This window comes from Brienomyrus brachyistius, unplaced genomic scaffold (genome assembly GCF_023856365.1).
Source record: "Brienomyrus brachyistius isolate T26 unplaced genomic scaffold, BBRACH_0.4 scaffold38, whole genome shotgun sequence".
Taxonomy (NCBI): domain Eukaryota; kingdom Metazoa; phylum Chordata; class Actinopteri; order Osteoglossiformes; family Mormyridae; genus Brienomyrus; species Brienomyrus brachyistius.
This window is the reverse complement of record NW_026042313.1, coordinates 149,079-156,183: the sequence shown is the minus strand read 5'-3', so window position 1 is coordinate 156,183 and position 7,105 is coordinate 149,079. Positions and strand designations below refer to the sequence as shown.

Below are 7,105 nucleotides of genomic sequence, written 5' to 3'. Positions count from 1 at the left end.
TAACTCTTGCGTAGAGTCAATTTTTCCGGGGAATGTCGAAGACGTACTATGTAGTTCAGATGTAGAAAGTTCTACTTTTCTTTTAAATGTTAAAGAAAGTTTCATAAAAACAAATTGTATAGCGAATGTTCAGTACAATAGGAAGCGTTATTTTGTTCAAGCAAATGGAGCCGAGGCATAACATTTAAAGGAATGTTATTCAAAGGTAATAAGCTTCCACCACACTGCAGCTTAAATACACGCGTAATGAGGCAAAATACCGCTTTCTTAAATTAATTACATGATACGTGAATGTCCTGCTTTGTCTTCCAATAAGGTAAGCTCGGTGGCTATAAACACTCATACATTTAGCTGATACAAATTAATTTTGTACTTTGGAAAAAAAAGTAGCTGATTTTGGCTTGTTGAGGCTTCCACATATGACAAACCACAAGATGGCACTGCCTGAGCATGCTTTTAGAAATGTACTGGAGTGCCACTAGCAGGCAAGCAAGTTACTTTGCAACTTCTAGAGCACAGCAATGGTGTTTGACATTCTGTTAGCTATATACGCAGGGATGGATATAACTGGTAAGCAAGTACGCATTCACCTTCAAAAGCGATATGTGCAGCAATCGGTTGTTGTAACAGTGTGAATTCGTACGTACTTTATGTGCATTTGCGGCGATATGACAAGAAATTACCGTGCATTTTAACCTCTATTTTCCTTACTTCTTTATATTACGTTTTCTCTGCTTTATTTCAGTCAGTCTAACATATTGCGCCACAGCCTTCAACCCGAATTTTCATAGCAGACTTCAGTTAGGAGTACGCCTTAGTAATGATTAACCTGGGACTCACCAGGGAGGCGTGGGGGGATACTATTGTAAATTGCTTAGTTTTAACTATAACAGCCTTAATAATCCTATCAAACACAGTGAAATACTGCAATACCTTTATCGCTGAAGGTCTCGTATGATGCTCTTTCAAGAAACTCATTTTAAACCATCAGACGACAGGTGTGGATGGACAGATTACATCTATCATTCTACAATCTTTCTGCTGTAGAGCAAGGGATGTAACAATATTGTTGCATACATCTATTCCCTTTGTTCTTTGCATATCTGATGTGGATTCCCGATCCAAATGGGAGATCTGTCATAATTACTAGTTTATTGTTCATTACGCCTGTACTATTGGTTAACGCATGTGCTCCTAATTGTGATGATATTTTCTTTAAGCGTCTGTTCTCACTGGTACCTGATACCTCTAACTATCACCTTATCTTGGGGAGTGATTTAAATTGTCGCTTTAATCCGAAATTGGATCATCCATCCCCCAAGTTAGCTCTGCCTTCAAAATCTGTCGAAACGATCAATTCTTTTACCAACAAATTTAATGTGTCAGGTGTTTTCACAATTTTTTAATCCCACTCGAAAAGAGTATAGTTTTTTTCTCTGAGATTCATCACACGTTTACCCAAATTGACTATTTCTTAGTTGATAAGACTTCTTGCTCAATATCTGAGTAGCTATGATAAAATAGCTTTCTCAGATCATGTTCCAGTCTCCTCGAAAATTTTGTTAGAACATGGTGTCCTTGACGGTTCAACACTCAGTTGCTTTCCTTGTTGATTTTATTTCACAACAAATTGCCAATTTTCTTTCTTTAAATATATCTCCAGATGTATTTGTTTCCATATCGCTGGAAACCTTGCAGACTGATACCAGTGGGCAGATTATCTGATATGTAAGCAATGATAGAGAGCTGTGGAAGGAGAAGATGGCATATTTAACACAGCGTGAAGCAGATCTTGACAATTGATATGTTTCTCCCCATCTGATGATGTTTATAAGGAGCATCTAACGATACAAGCAGAGTTTGAATTTCTAGTGTCTCAACATACTGCTGAACTACTGATGCAAACAAGGTCTCATTATTACGAGCAAATCCTCTAGAAATGAATAATGCATTCAAGTTTTTCTCCTCTCACTTGTTGTCTAGAGTTCAATAGTTTCTTTAGGGATTTAGCCATTCCTTCATAGGAATGTGTGGCTGTGAATGATTTAGATGTCACTATCACTCTCACTGTAACTGAACTGACCACCATGGCGGCTGCTTCGCAAAGTGGTTAATGTCCCAGACCCGATGGCTTTCCTTCAGAGTTCTATAAAAAGTTATGGCCCCAGTTGTCCTCTCTCCTATTGGACATGTTCAACAACCTGAACCTCTTGCCCAAGCTAATATTTCTCATGCTAAAAAAGGGGAAAGATCCTCATTCTTACACCTCCTTTCACCTAAAGGCTTATTGAATACGGACTAAGATCCTGTCCAAAGCACTGGCCCTTCAGGCTTGTTTGACCAGATTGAGGTCCTTGTCAGAATTTTGTTGGTGGTTCCAGTGTCCTCATGTGAAGCTGAGAGGAGCTTCAGTGCATTGCGCAGACTAAAGACGTGGCTAAGGGCTACTATGGGCCAAGACAGACTTCACAGTCTGTTAGTCTGCAATATGCAGAAAGACGAGCTGGACAACTTTAACATAAACAACATATGCCAAGAGTTTGTGGGGCCCAGTTATACCAGGAAAAACACATTTGGTACTTTTGTTTAGTGTCTATTCATTAATGTAAGTTTGCTTTAAATTGCAGATGTTTTTTTTTTTTGCATAGAACAGTTACTGTAAATCGATAATTTAATTGTTGATTTTGATACAAAACATTACTTATTTTATATCTTTCACAATAATAGTCATGTTTAAATTTTATTGAATGTTGATGGCTTGACCGTAAACAACATAACAAAAAATGTAATAAATAGTTTTGAAGAAAAATCTGCTTTGTCATTGAACCTGAGAAAAACTTTGAAAATAAACATAATGACACAGTCTCCATGCTACAATAATAATGACAGAAATAAAGTTTTTCACTGTGGGGACAAATCTTCATAAGTACAATTTGACTGTATTATTTGTGTCCCCTTCAAAAATTGCTTATGAGAAATTTTATATCTATTGTCCCCCCCCTACTGTTAAATAAAATTTATGCCCATGATTATAATAATTATAGCAACTGTATTTTGTGTATGGTTGAAGATCTGTCTGGTCTTTATTCATTTAATTATCACTGTAAATAGCTGGTTAGCTATCTATCATTTACTCCTCAGAAAGCAAATTCAGACAGCGGTTGCCTGGATCAACACCCAGTACTGGGATGCCTGGAACCTGTGTGACGAGGTGATCGACTGGGGAGTCGGTGTGGAGGAGTGCTCACGAGCGACACCCCCACTGTCCAGGTTGGGGGGGATAAGGAGGGATTGGGAAGGGCTACTTGGGAAAATGTGGAGGTATCAGAAAGGGGCCTCCAATGGTGAGATGGAGGGGGCGGAGGCTGGTATGAATGTAATGCATATGGTAAATGGAGGTGAGGAGAATGGATGTGAGGTAGGAGTGAATGTGGAGGAGGTTAAGGGAGAAGGAGAGAAAAGTAGAGGGAATGCTTTGGGATCTATTGTGTCACAAGGAGGCAGATCATGGCTGGAAACCATTCAGGAAGAAGGATGTGAGGAAGAAGAAGAAACTGAGGTGGCGTTTCAGGAGGCACAAGACGCTGAAGTTGCCCAGTTGGACAGATGGTGTCCATGTGGCTGGTGTAAGGTGGGGTAGGAGGCTTCTGAACCATGTGTTAGGCCTAGTGCACTTATGGATTGTGCTTGTTTGTTGTAATGAAATAAGCTTATAAACTAAACATAATATATTTTAAAGGTACGTGTTTATATCAGTATCTACATGTAAAGGGAGCAGACACAGGAAAAAGGTATTGAAGACCCTTGATATGATATTGCTGTTTTTGTTTTAGATTCCAAAGTTAACCCTTTATTTAATTTATCCCTTTTCCGCAAGTAGAATAATGCATGTACTTGTAATCTGTATTATTTTGCTTTGGAGTCGGAAGTTCCAAAATCACCAGGCAAGTTATTCGATTGTATGTGTTTTAACTACTAGAAAGATGTAAATGAGAAGCCTTAAGATTTATTTAAAATTAATTTATTGTTTTTTTGTAAATTAAAAACAGGAACCCTCATGGACCAAGACTTGAGGGCATTTGTACAATCCACCTGTACAACTTTAACTGGTTCTGCAGCCTTTTTCTCCCCACAGCCTCTGCTTGTTCCCTTCTTCTCTTTCTGTCTTCCCTCCAGGAGAGCTCCTCAGGCATCTCCAGCCTGTAATTCCTGGGAAATGCCACCTGCCACCCATCCTTGGAAGCGTCGCCCAGTCTCAGGATCTCATACATCACCATTCATCAGTCACAGCGCTTGCAGACATCTGGATAAAAGGAAAAGCCCATTTTTTTTAAAACTTACACGTTAAATTTTCCTCTAATTACCATTTTATTCTTTTAAATTTCATTATGTTTATTTACATTTAGTATGGATTAAGGCACAGTCAGCCTGGATTAAGGCATCCCCAGCCTGGCATCAGACTCTCCGGACAATGCCAGCCCAGAGGGGGCTGACCTGGAGGACATTCCCCCGGAGGACATGGAGTGGGAGCCTCCAGGTCTTGACCTGAGTCCCACTCCGTGGTGTCAGCCCCGTGGCCAAAGTTTCCCCAGCCGAGGAGGCTATCGCCGCGACAACGGCAGGGTCAACGGAAATCCAGTCGTGGGCTGAGGTCCAGGAGGAAAAAACGAGGTTATGCTACCCAGACCTGCCTCCTGATCCAAGCTTGGTCCAAGATGGTCTTTCAGGTTATCCCATTCAATGATTCCCAAAAGGAACCACCTCCGGTCTCCTCATGGCGCTGGTACTGGCCTGTGTTTTTGTTTTGCAGGGTCCCTGGTTTGGTCCAGTTCCTGTCCTGCCTGCCCCTCGACACCCTCCGACTCTGCCAACCCCTCGCCGTCTACCGATGCTGTTCTTCCCTCGGCTGCCGCAGACGAGTAGAGCTTCTACAGACCCAGACAGGATTCCAAAGGCCCCCCTGGCCGTGACCCTTCTGCGGCACCCCGGAGCCCATCAGAGGCCCTGAACTGTTCACTTTACCTCCCATGCTACCTAGTGTCTTGCCCCTCCTAATACCTCAGTCTTTGGTCTGTAGTCTTGCTTCCCCGTGGCTCTCCCTGGTTTCACCTCTTAGCCTGATTTCACTGTTCCAGCCCCCACTCCAGTCACTCTTGCTTCCCGCTTTAGGTTCCCCTCTCCTGGCCATATTATTGTTGCACTGGTTCCATTGCTTGCCTGTCTTGTCTGGTTGTGTCCTGCCTTGTCTGTCCCTGTGCCATCTTTGGTCCTTTTGATGCCCAATCCCTCCCTTTTGTCTCCTTCTACTGTGTCCTTTGTTCCCACTTACCCACTGACACCCACTGTCTGTCTTTTGGTCCATAGTCAGCATCCCTGTTGGATTACCTGGCCTGTCATGAGTTGTGTCCTGGGGGTTAGTCTCCCCTGTTGTCCTTGGTTTTGCCCTGGTCTGTGTGTCCCCTTAATGATGCCCTTGTACCCGGAGGGCACAGGATTGGGAGGGGGGCGTTTACTGTCATGTCTTGCCCATTTAGTCAACCTTCCTCCCCTTCTGTCAGTCACTATCAGCTTCCTTGTGTTTTCCCATTCCTTAGTCTGGTAAAGTGCCCAGTCTTATCTTCTCCAGTTGTGTCCTTGTCTGTTTGCGTCTCTGTGCCCAAACCTGCCTGTCAATAAAACTCCCCACGAAGGGGATTCTGCCCTACAGCTTGCATTTGGGTCCTACTTCCCACCGGTGACGTGACAGAGGAATACATGCTTAGTGCCAGGCAGAAATCTTTGATTTTGCATCCATATGGTGACTTGGTGAAGTTAGCTGATAGTTCTCTTGATTCCAAAGACATATGATTCTTGTCTGTGCATTATGCATATCCAAAGTTAAGAGCTTCAGATTAATAGGTGCGAAAAACGCATTTTGCGTTTGTCGAGTTCGAAGGGTTAACTCACTGAATATTTATGTTACGCCAAACATGACTCATTGTCGTTTTGGACAGTAAGCACTTTATGTAATTCATCCATTGCTCCTTTTCCTTATGGTATACAGCCGCTTTATACATGTGGAGACTCACACACATTTTTCACATTCCAGTACTTTCACACATTTTACTGTCATTGTACATCTCTTCTGATGTCACATTTATTTATTTGTTTATTTATTTATAACCTGGTAACTGCACACTGCACAAATACAAATAAATGATGAATTACCAAAACCTTAAATACTGTACAGAAGGATAAACTCAATTATTGCTGAAAAAGTCTACACAGATATAAAAATATAATATTCCCATCAAAATCACACATGCACAGCCAAAAGTGTAGGCAGTAACTATATACTGCTTTGCCAAACAGGTACAGGTATCAGACACACAGAACATCAACTTGTTTAGTATACTCTTTGTTTATTAGAAAACTGGATACATCATCCAGCAGAAGGAAAAATAGGCCGACCATTTAAGACAGAGAATACATTCAGCAAACTGAATGTGACCTTCACTGCCAGACATGCAGCCTGTTAAAAGGTGCAGTGTTATACTGTACATAATATTTTAATTAAGGATATTCAAAGTTAATATAGTGTACTTTAGTGAACCTTTGTTACCTTCCTCGCACAAATATGTGAATTCTTCCCATACTGAATGAAATAACCCTTTATGCCCTCACCGATGTGAATTGGTACAAATTTCCACAGCTTTCTCACCATAGCCAGCCATTTTCTCCATAATCATAATCAATTCCAACTCCTGCTATTATTTCTTTCACTGCAGACAGAATGACGTGGCCTTTCATCCACTTCAGTCTCATTCATTCTGCAATATGGGTGCTTGTGGTTATTAAGCAAGCAAATGATCCATCTTCTTCTGCAGTATCAGCACTTAAAGGAGAAAGTCAGTCTGTGAGAATAGCTGACTGCAGTGACTGTCCTTCCGTGCAATCAATGTGTGCAGGGAGTAAGACCAGAGTACAGACGCACAAAGCTTATATTTCTTGCTTTTACCAAAAACAAGCTGAAAAATAAATATGTCCAGCTCTTGCCTGAGAACCGCTGCGATGTTTCTATTTCAAATACAAGCTCGAAGCCATCCATCCATCCTATGTAACCGGG

At 41.5% G+C, this 7,105-nt stretch overlaps 1 long non-coding RNA gene across 2 annotated transcripts; it reads left to right on the top strand.

The window, feature by feature from the left end:
* Positions 1-36: 36 nt before the first annotated feature.
* On the top strand, positions 37-5,706 carry LOC125722453 (uncharacterized). 2 transcript variants are annotated; one of them, XR_007386388.1, is made up of 2 exons: positions 37-205; positions 3,142-5,706. It is a non-coding gene; the product is annotated as an uncharacterized LOC125722453 (long non-coding RNA). The 2 variants fall into 2 exon arrangements; XR_007386389.1 differs by having other exon boundaries at positions 37-316.
* The last annotated feature ends 1,399 nt before the right edge of the window (positions 5,707-7,105 follow it).